Raw genomic sequence first — 12,116 nt, forward strand, 5'->3', positions numbered from 1 at the left:
ACTGGCTTGTGATTGATATTTTTTTCTTACAGGATTTACCTCCGGTTTCTAAAGCAGTCCATAGACTACTTTAGTCTGACTTTAATGCAACTTGAGGATCATAGACTTGATGTAGACCCTCAAAAGTCTCATGAAAGTTGCCCTTGCATGATTTATGGATCTCAAAAAGGTTTTGACTCCTTTCTTACTGGATTTACTAATTTCTTCCCATTTCAAAGGCAGGACAGACAGTAAAAATTCCAAAACCACGCTTTGCAGGAAAGAAACTATCTATTTCCCCATCAACACAGACAGTGCTGACAGGAGAAGACACTGATTATTGCTAGCATCTATAGCAGCTGCTAGCAATAATTGCAAATGAATCTAACAGGCTGGTTGTACCCAAGTTAATCGATTAGTCAGCTTGGTATATTCAGCCCGCCCACACACTTTTCAAATCTCGGCCTGTTCATTAGAACCGTCTATGGCCGGCTTAGGCTTTAGTAGCACTGATAATATATTTGGTCTGCTTTTGTTTGTTACTATATACTTCTCTATCAGCTACACTTTCTTTTGCCTTTTATTTCCTGTATTATCTTACTTACTACTGTGTAGTGAACCTTAAAGAAGAACTTTACCTTAAAAGGGAAGTTTTGTTTTATGCCCTCCCCCCACCCCCCTGCCGCTCTACTGTTTTTTGGTACATTTTTTGGAGGCGAGTGGGTACCTGGTTTTGACAGGTACCTGGTCCCACGTCCGGATGGAATGCCACAGTGATTCACCAGAAGTCCCCTCCCCCCCGCAAGCTTCTGGGACATGTCACAGGTCCCAAAAGATTGCGGGACCATTCACAAAGCTCAGGGTGGCTCGCGCATGTGCAGTGGGCAACTAGCTTGGAAGCCACAAGGAGACACAGCCGGCTGCCTACAGTAAACAGCGGTTCTGTTGAGCATGGCAAAAAGATCCAGAAAGTCGACAAAACAAACAGAGATTTCACCGCTCCAAGTCAAAACCACTGACAGGCTGCTAGCTCTCCAAATGGATGGGGGTTCCAGGTGCAGGCTGATTGCATAAGCCAAATGTGTAGAAACAGAACGAAACTCTGGATAGCCGCACTCCGGATTGTGTAAAAATTAGATGCCTTTATTTCTTCAAAATGCAAGTGCAAAACTCCATTGAACAAAACGTCACAGCAAAAAGGGAACAAAAAAGGATTTTTGAATAAAATTTCTAACGCGTTTCACGCTACAAACAGTGCTTACTCATAAGCACTGTTTGTAGCGTGAAACGCGTTAGCAATTTTATTCAAAAATCCTTTTTTGTTCCCTTTTTGCTGTGACGTTTTGTTCAATGGAGTTTTGCACTTGCATTTTGAAGAAATAAAGGCATCTAATTTTTACACAATCCGGAGTGCGGCTATCAAGAGTTTCGTTCTGTTTCTACACATCTGTTGAGCATGGCGCTGGATCCCTGGACAGGTAAGTGCCAGTATTTGTAGCTGCTGACTTTAAAAAAAAAATTCTTCTTCTCCTAATTTGGCTGACATACAGTATATTCTTTTTGCCTCTAGTATGGTAGATTTTAACAGTGTCCATTGGTTACTGACTCCTGCCATTTTACTCTGAACTCTCAATTTTTTTTTTAGAAATTTCGTCTGTTTTACAATTTTTTTAATCTAAAACTTTCCACTACGTGCAGCTCACTAAAACGCCCTGCCACTACATACTACTAAGTCAGTGCTCAGTCATACTGCTCACTAGGGCAGTCAGTGGGCAGTATGTAGTGGCAGGGAAGTTAGTGAGTCGGTTCTCCCTCATTCTGTTCCTATGTCTCAATTCCCCTTTCCCCTTCCATTCACACTTTACCCTACCCATTCCCCTTCTTCCTCCTCCTCCCTTTTTCTTCCTCCCTCTGTCCCAATGCATCAGTGTATCAGTGTTTTCAGCCAGCATTGCTGAACTAAGTGAAAGCAATCCAAGGGGCTAAATAGTGCAGCGGAAAGGGGACCCCCCTTCTGCCGCTTTCCCAGGTTCTCCCAACAAGGAGACTGGAACTGAAGCTGACAGTTCAGATGGCCTACTAGAGAGATGACCGAGAACTGTAATGTCCCTGATCATCTCTATGATCTAAGAAACTGGAAGTGATGAGTCACTTCCCGTTTTGGGCTAATGTAAACAGGCAGTTACCGGCCTGTGAAAGCACCTTATCAAATGGATCTGATCTGGTCTCAGAAGAGAAAAACTGTCAATGCCCATGCTATTACCAGGGATATTGTTCAAGGGACTGCAATGCAGTGGACTGCATTGCAGTCCATTGACTGCAATGCAGTGACATGCAGTAACATTCAGTCGCTACGAAAAAAGGCAGACCTGCTGCATTTTTCCACACTGCACTGCAAAGCGCATGAGTGTCCCATCACTGCAGCATTAGGATCCTAAGGGGAAATTATTTACTTTTTTTTTTAATTTTAATTAAAAAAAATTAGCTTATCCAAAACTGTAATTTTAAAATCCTTTCACCATAAACAACATCCTTTACTCAGCAATTGTAACAGAAAGCAGTATTGTGGGAAAAGACAGACAGACATTTGATACATACCCTCTCAGGCTGAAGGATCCTTGCTCGGCATAAGGGACAAAACTTTATTTCCTGCATTCACATTGTGCTGCAAGCAGAGTGTAAGAGGTGGGAACAGGGTAATCTGGTAGCTCCTACTCCCGCTTCCAAATCCTCTAGGCCAGGGGTAGTTAACCTTTCAAAGGTTGAGATCTACCTAGACAACATGGAGGCAAGCAAAGATTCTTGGGGAAAGGGGTACTAGGCGTTGCCCTTTAATTGTTTATGTGCAGTGCCCAGGTGGGAGCTTCCCTGTTCTGACTGGACATACCTGTATGTCCTGTCAGAACATGGGCCTTTGGACACAGCACATCACGGATTGGGAAACAGGCGCTGTGATTGGCCCTGCCGATCACGTAATGGCTGTGTCCAACCACAGCCATCAGTGTAAACAGAAGCACGTGTCTCTGTTTTGGCTCTCCTTGCTAAGCGCATCCCAGGGGCCCCTCTCTGCCCCCATCCCAGGGATCCCTCTCTGCTTCCATCCTAGGGGTCCAGGGGTTTACACATGTTGCAACCACAGCAGAAATTTTACACCCTGTCCCGCTTGTGTACATCCTCAGCTGCTGCCTCTGCAGCTAAAGGGGGTAGAGACCAATGTATGTAATGTGGGCAGTGTGGCTGGGACACAGGGGGTGCCCCATGATCTCCTATTGCCCGGGGGCCCCATGAGCTGTCAGTCCGCCCCTGGTTACAGTGTTGTGGCACCACCACCACCACCTTCTAAGGCCCAATTTTTCTGCCCCTGTTTAACAGGGGCACGTAATTACAATTTTTGATCAAATATTTAACAGCAGGGCTCGTTCCTGCACTCAACAAGAGTATCTATGAGGGGTTACAGTGTTGTGGCACCACCCCCACCACCACCTCCTAAGGCCCAATTTTTCTGCCCCTGTTTAACAGGGGCGCGTAATTACAATTTTTGATCTAATATTTCACAGCAGGGCTCGTTCCTGCGCTGAACAAGAGTATCTGTGAAGCTTTACAGTGTTGTGCCACCACCACCGCCACCACCACCACCACCACCACTGCCTAAGGCCCAATTTTTCTGCCCCTTTTTAACATGGGCGCAGAATTACAATTTTTGATCTGATATTTCACAGCAGGGCCCGTTGCTGTGCTCAACAAGAGTATCTGTGAAGCTTTACAATGTTGTGCCACCACCACCGCCACCACCACCACCACCACTGCCTAAGGCCCAATTTTTCTGCCCCTGTTTAACAGGGGCGCGTAATTACAATTTTTGATCAAATATTTAACAGCAGGGCTCGTTCCTGCACTCAACAAGAGTATCTGTGAGGGGTTACAGTGTTGTGGCACCACCCCCAACACCACCTCCTAAGGCCCAATTTTTCTGCCCCTGTTTAACAGGGGCGCGTAATTAAAATTTTTGATCTAATATTTCACAGCAGGGCTCGTTCCTGCGCTGAACAAGAGTATCTGTGAAGCTTTACAGTGTTGTGCCACCACCACCGCCACCACCACCACTGCCTAAGGCCCAATTTTTCTGCCCCTTTTCAACATGGGCGCAGAATTACAATTTTTGATCAAATATTTAACAGCAGGGCTCGTTTCTGCACTCAACAAGAGTATCTGTGAGGGGTTACAGTGTTATGGCACCACCACCTCCTAAGGCCCAATTTTTCTGCCCCTGTTTAACAGGGGCGCGTAATTACAATTTTTGATCTAATATTTCACAGCAGGGCTCGTTCCGTTCCTGCGCTGAACAAGAGTATCTGTGAAGCTTTACAGTGTTGTGCCACCACCACCGCCACCACCACCACCACCACCACTGCCTAAGGCCCAATTTTTCTGCCCCTTTTTAACATGGGCGCAGAATTACAATTTTTGATCTGATATTTCACAGCAGGGCCCGTTGCTGTGCTCAACAAGAGTATCTGTGAAGCTTTACAGTGTTGTGCCACCACCACCGCCACCACCACTGCCTAAGGCACAATTTTTCTGCCCCTGTTTAACAGGGGCACGTAATTACAATTTTTGATCAAATATTTAACAGCAGGGCTCATTCCTGCACTCGACAAGAGTATCTGTGAGGGGTTACAGTGTTGTGGCACCACCCCCACCACCACCTCCTAAGGCCCAATTTTTCTGCCCCTGTTTAACAGGGGCGCGTAATTACAATTTTTGATCTAATATTTCACAGCAGGGCTCGTTCCTGCGCTGAACAAGAGTATCTGTGAAGCTTTACAGTGTTGTGCCACCACCACCGCCACCACCACCACCACTGCCTAAGGCCCAATTTTTCTGCCCCTTTTTAACAGGGGCGCGTAATTAAAATTTTTGATCTAATATTTCACAGCAGAGCTCGTTCCTGCGCTTAACAAGAGTATCTGTGAAGCTTTACAGTGTTGTGCCAAAAGCCAATATAATGGGAATAGTAGTGGTAAAAAAAAGGGGTGTGTCCTATGCCTGCATACTTTTGCTGATAGGTGTCCCTCATTCCCATCTCAAAAAGTTGGGAGGTATACCACAGTAGTGTCCTGTAACTCCCAATGCTGTGTCATCTGCCCCCTTCACAGCACGCCCCCCCCCCACTGTAGTATCCTCTGCACCCCATAACAGAGTCCTCTGCCCCCCCCCCCCACTCCCCCCACAGTAGTGTCCTCTGCCCTCCTTCACATCATCTCCCACTGTAATATCTTCTGCCCCCCCCCCCCCCACAGAAGTGTCCTCTGCCCTCCTTCACAAAATCTCCCACTGTAATATCTTCTGCCCCCCCCCCCCCCCACAGTAGTGTCCTCTGCCCTCCTTCACATCATCTCCCACTGTAATATCTTCTCCCTACCCACAGTAGTGTCCCCTGCCCTCCTTCATATCATCCCCCACTGTAATATCTTCTGCCCCCCCCCCCCCCCACAGTAGTGTCCCCTGCTCTCCTTCACATCATTTTCCACTGTAATATCTTCTCCCCCCACCCCCCCCCCCCCCCCACAGTAGTGTCCCCTGCCCTCCTTCACATCATTTTCCACTGTAATATGTTCTGCCCCCCACAGTAGTGTCCTCTGCCCTCCTTCATATCATCCCCCACTGTAATAACTTCTGCCCCCCCCCACAGTAGTGTCCTCTGCCCTCCTTCACATCATCTCCCACTGTAATATCCTCTGCCCCCCCATAGCTGTACCCTCTGTCCCATTCATTGTAGTGTCCTCTGCCCCCTTCCCCACCAGTGATGTCCTGTACTCCCCCAAAACAGTGTCCTCCATAGTCACAATCCACCTGTCCCCCCAGTCGACCAGTTGATCGCAATCCACCACTCTCAGCATGGTTGCCCCTAATCGGGGAATAATTTCTCTCTCTCTGGCTGGAATAGGCTTGGGAAGCAAGTGGTTAACTTTTTTGAAAGGTCACACAGTGACATATCATTCATGCATTTGCACAGCAGTGGGGCGAATTGCGCTGTAATGTAGTGACGTGCCGTAACATTCAGTGCGTTGTGATAATAGGTAGAGCACATCATACTAGTACTGTGGTATTAAATAAGGCACATAGAAAACAATTGTTTTTTATGTGGCCTAGTATTGGCCTGTGTTTATCCAGTGTAAAAAATGCAGGTTACCGCAGCAGTTTTGTGATACGGCGGTAGGGGGCTCTCCTTTTTTTTTCTTTTTTGTGTGCATTTTATGTGAAGTTCATAAAGTTACACTTCATTCATGTATGGTATACAGGAGTTTGGTGTGTTGTGCTGCTGTACAGTGACATGCGGTGCCTTCTTGTATGCTGCGTGCCGCATGTTTAAACTTATCACAGCTTACTGCACCTCGGCTTTCTGTGTGTCCTGGAAGCGACTGGCATCCTTCACTTCCTTTTCTTCATCCTTTCCTCCTACCTCCTTTTTTGTTTAGGGTTTTCCTTTCCTCTTTTCCTCTCTCCTTCCCCATTAGCCCTTTTCAGGGCTGTGGGGGAAAAACAATGCTTAAATTCGGCACTCCGTCTGTCAAGGTGAAAGTAAATGATGGATTTCGTGCAAAGAAACTGGCAGGACCACGAATGGTCAACATTCCGTATCCAGGCACCATGGCTTCGTAGTGATCCATCAGTCCAACATTAGGATCCTAAGGGGAAATAATTAAAAAATTTTAATAATTTGCTAAGGAAAATGAGCTTATTCAAAACAGTAATTTCTAAAATCTTTCACCAAAAACAACCTCCTTTACTCATTAATAGTAACAGGAATCTGTTTTGGGGCAAAAGGCTGACATGACATGTGATACTTACCCTTCCAGGCTGAGGGATCGTTGCTCGGCATAAGGGACAAACTCTATTTGTCTGCATCCATGTTGTGATGCAGTCAGAGTGAAAGAGGTGGGAGCAGGGTAATCTGGTAGTCCCTACTCCCTCTTCAAAATCCTCTTGGCATATACAGCAGATGGAAGGATCCTCCTGCTGTTGGTTACCCACTGGGGGTCCCTGAGGATTCTCCGGTTCTGGACGGTTCTCAGCGCGGTTGTCTCTAATCGGAGAGCGACTTCTCTCCCTTTGGCCGGTGTCAGCGTTCTGTCGTCTCCGTCTTCTAGAAATCGCTGTCACCTGTTGTCTCCTTCTTCCAGATCTCAGCGGAAGTTGCTGGTCAGGTGCGTTGCCTGCATTCCCTGCAATAACATGGACATATTAAAAAACATGTTTTCTCATAGAGTTTTCAATTATTGTGGTGAACTTGCGATATCATTTTTAGCAGCAGTCCTATGGCTACATTAAAAAAAAAAAATACATTCAGCCTCAAACAAGAAGAATCAATGGGGATTATTTACGAAAGGCAAATCCACTTTGCACTACAAGTACACTTGAAATTGCACTGAAAGTGCACTTGGAAGTGCAGTCGCTGTAAAACTGAGGGGAAGATCTAAAATGAGGGAAAGCACTGCTGATTTTATCATCCAATCATGTGCAAGCTAAAATGCTGTTTTTTTTTTCCTTGCATGCCCCCTCTTTGATCTACAACGACTGCACTTCCAAGTGCACTTTGCACTTGTAGTTTGCACTTGTAGCGCAAAGTGGATTTGCCTTTCGTATATAACCCCCAATGTCCCCTATAATTGCTTCCACAGATGGGCAGACCTGCGAACACCAGTGCAGAGAGAGATCTCCTGGTGTCCGTAAGGGCTTGTTTACACCAGCCTGCCCAATTGCGGCACGGCCCCATTCACTTGAATTGGTCAAGTTTACTGAGCGATACTGTCCACTGAACACAACAGGGAGTAGCAAGTATACAACCCCATCAGCAAGTGTAAACATAGGCCTGGTTCACACCTACCTATGCATGTTGCAGTTGACGCATTTTTCCAGTGCATTTTGCATTTTTTTCACATGCATTTTTAATGAGTTTTGACTCGTTTTTGGGAGATGTCTGTTAAATCAGCAAAAATGCAGCAGAAACACATAAAAAACGCAAGCACTGCGTTTTTCTTACGCATTTTCGCTGCACTTCCATTGATGTCTATAGAACCAAAACCACAAAATGCTGCAAGAAAAAAAAAAGTCCTTGCCTCTTTCCACAAAATGCAACAGTGGAAAACGCAGAGATGTGAACATGACCCATAGAAAACCATGTTAAATGGACTGTAGTGTGTTTCTGAAAAACTGAAAACACTCTGAAAAAAATGCATAGGTGAACCAGATCATAGTGCAGTCCAGTTTATTTTTACAGTCATTTGCTGCTTTAACCAGCTTTCATCTCCAATACTATTAGCCCTGGTTCACATATATGCAGTGTGAGAAACGTAGCGAATCCTGAGCATTTCCCACACCACATTGAAATTGCACTCTGTTCATTTGATCTGCCAACAGTGTCAATGTTAAATTTAAGCGGTGCAATTCCTATCCGAATCACATGCGGAGTCCTGCACCACACAGACGGATACAGATCAAGATCAGAACCATTAGGAATGAGCAAACTTATGTGAAACTGTCCACAACCTGACCCTTAAGTGCAATCTTTATACCTGTGTAAAATGCAGACCTACTTAAACTAGCCAATCAATATGCATCTACTTAGGCAAGCCCTTGAATGTCTAGTTGCTGGTAGATCTGTGTACAGATAGATTGTAATGGGTGTAATGAGCCTAAAATAATCCTTATATTAAAACTTTTGCTTACTTGTTAATAGGCTGTCCTCATCATTGGAGCGACGATTACGTCGTTGTAAACGACCACGTTCATATGCTGACATTTTGTAGTAATGGATGTCTCCTCTATGAATAATCTCACTAAAAACAATAGTAATCTATAGATCGCAGGGAAAAACGCTTCAGAGATGTGCACAATATCACTGCTCCTCAGCTAATGGTGAACAACTGTAGCACTGCTTGTTATAACCTCCTCACACACTATGACATCATCAATGACTTTTTTTCAAATGACTGGTGCCATAACTTGTCACCATGGCAACAGCAAACCAAACAGAGGCTGACAGCACCATGGCAACAGACAGGATGGCAGCTTCCTTGGCTGTAAAGCAGAGGAGGGTTTTGTTCCAGTTTAAAGGTAAGTTATCCTATTGAAGAAAAGTCCTGGTTGGATCTCATTCTCCACATCTGAATCACTGGCCATCCAAGTATGAATTCCCATTAATATTTATTTTTCACTGGAAGATTTTATTTTGTATATATACCTATAGGGAGAGAAGCAGCAGTACTTACCTATATTTTAGTATTGGGATTGTGGGAACACAGCTAATTGCATGCGGCTACCCCCCCCCCCCCTTCTTAATGTTATATACTTATGCCCCATACACACGGTCGGAAATTCCGATGGAAAAAGTCAGATCGGATTATGTTGTCGGAAAAATCCGATCGTGTGTGGGCTCTAGTGGACTCTTTCCGTCTGAATTTCTGCCAGAAAAAGTTTGAGAGCTGGATCTAAAATTTTCAGACAACAAAATCCGATCAGCCTTTTTCCGATCGTGTGTAGAGAATTGCGACGGACAAAGTGCCACGCATGCTCAGAATAAATGATGAGATTAAAGCTATTGGCTACTGGCCTCTTCATAGTCCCGTTGTACGTGTTGTACGTCACCTCGTTCTGAACTTTGTGCGACCGTGTGTATGCAACACAAGTTTCAGCCAAAATCCGTTGGAAAAAATACAACGGATTTTGTGGTCAGAATGTCCGACCGTGTGTACAGGGCATTAGTTATTTAAGGCGGTGGTGGGGGATAACACCTACCTGAGATTTTGTAAAATGTTCATTATTGCTGTTATCATACCCGTAGGTAGGCCTCTCCAGAAGTCTGGCCCAGAGACCTCCAGTTAGTAACCCCTATGTTCTGCCCCGTTGCTAGGATGTGAAAACTGTAAGTTCCCACTCCTGTAATGCTGGGAATAAGCATCCAACTGTTACCTAGCAACAAGATTGGACATGTGGGTTGCTAAGTGGGAGTTTCTGGGCCAGACTGCTGGGGAGTCCCAAATGGTCTACAGGTATGATAATAACAATAATGAACATTTTACAAAGGTAAACGTAGCCTTTACATCTGTGTAAATTGAGCTCAAACTACCAGAGATTGTATGGTGGTTCCTTGGAGTTAGATTTTATTTTCGCTCAGACTATGGATGATAAAGTATTTACATTTTGTGACTTTTCAATAAAGATTTAAAAAAAAAGATAAAACACAGTGCCTTGGTTTGTAACAACACATAGCACCACCCCTTCCCCACCAACAGCAGACACAAGCCCAAAAACTAAAACAGACCATTTAAATGTTCAACTGGTGTAAATGAAGCCAAAAGTTTGATTTCTGTCAATTTATGACAGTCTATGTTTACACATGCGACAAGGAATGCTGCACCGCTGAAAAGCAATCCACAACTTGATCACTTTTCAGATGGCATTTGACAGGCAGTAAACAAGCAATGAATCACCTTCTCATTGTGTGTTTTATGCCGCGTACACACGACCGGACTAGGTCCGACGGTCTTCCTGACGGACTTTCGGCGGAGTTCCGACAGACTTTCAGATCTGCCAGACCTAGTCTGCTGGAAAGTCCGGTCATGTGTACGCGGCATTATCCTTGCAAAATGCTGTACCACCACACTGCAACTGCATGGATTGCACACAGCTGCACCCCGGTCTTATTCATTAGAAAAGGTAAAATTCAACTGGTAATAGTGCCTGCTGAATGTGACAGGGGGTTTAATTCTTACCATAAAGCAAAGCATTATCGCGGTGGCATGTGTACAAAACCTCTGTCCATTGCCTTTGCAGTTAAAGTGATAATAAAGTTTAAAAAAATAAAATAAATAACAAACATGTTATATTTACCTGTTCTGTGTAGTGGTTTTGCACAGAGCAGCCTCGATCCTCCTCTTTTTGGTCCTCCCTCCTACACCCAGAGCAAGCAGCTTGCAATGGGGGCACCCAAGCAGGTTCGTTCACAAAACTGCGGCTCTGCGTGTCCATTTACACACAGAGCTGCAGAGCCGCAGCTCTGTCTGCCTCACCCCTTCTCTCTCCTCATTGGCTCACTGGCTTGTGATTGAAATTTTTTTGTTACATGATTTAGCCATTTCCTCCTGTTTCTAAGGCAGTCCATAGACTACTTTAGTCCGACTTTAATGCAACTTGAGGAACATAGACTTCAATGTAAACCCTCAAAAGTCCCATGAAAGTTGCCCCTGCATGATATATGGATCTCAAAAAGGTTTTGACTCTTTTCTTACAGGATTTAGCCATTTCCTCCCATTTCAAACGCAGGACAGACAGTGAAAATTCCAAAACCACGCTTTGCAGGAAAGAAACTTTATCTATTTCCCCATCAACACAGACAGTGCTGACAGGAGAAGACACTGATTATTGCTAGCATCTATAGAAGCTGCTAGCAATAATCGCAAGTGAATCTAACAGGCTGGTTGTACCCAAGTTGATCGATTTATCAGCTTGGTACATTCAGCCTGCCCACACACTGTTCAAATCCCAGTCCGTTCATTAGATGGCCGGCTTAGGCTTTAGTAGCACTGATAATATGTTTGGCCTGCTTTTGTTTGTTGCTATATACTTCTCTATCAGCTACACTTTATTTTTCCTTTTATTTCCTGTATTATCTTACTACTGTGTAGTGAACCTTAAAGTGGAAGTAAACCCACTTTTTTAACTTTTACCTACAGGAAAGCCTATAATAAGGCTTACCTGTAGGTAAAAAAAATATCTCCTAAACCTGTACGGTTTAGGAGATATTCCCCTCGGTATGCGCCGCTGACTGCAGCGGCGCATGCGCACAAGGGGGTTCTCTCCGCGAAAATCCGGCAGCGCTCGTCCGGCCGGATTTAAATCTCCCGCGCGCATGCGCGGGAGTGACGATATCGCGGCTCCGGCCACTCACAGCGCCGGAGCCGCGATACCCGGAAGAGACGCCGAGGGAGCATGTCGGCTTCCTCGGCGTGGATCGGGCGAGATGTCGGGGCCTCGTTCTAAGGTAAGTATTTCATAATGAGCTAGTATGCGGTGCATACTAGCTCATTATGCCTTTTGCTTTGCAGGTTTAAAAAAAAAAAAAAAAAAAAATGCGG

This window comes from Lithobates pipiens, unplaced genomic scaffold (genome assembly GCF_037356315.1).
Source record: "Lithobates pipiens isolate NorthernLeopardFrog02 unplaced genomic scaffold, aLitPip1_a1.2 Scaffold_16, whole genome shotgun sequence".
NCBI lineage: Eukaryota > Metazoa > Chordata > Amphibia > Anura > Ranidae > Lithobates > Lithobates pipiens.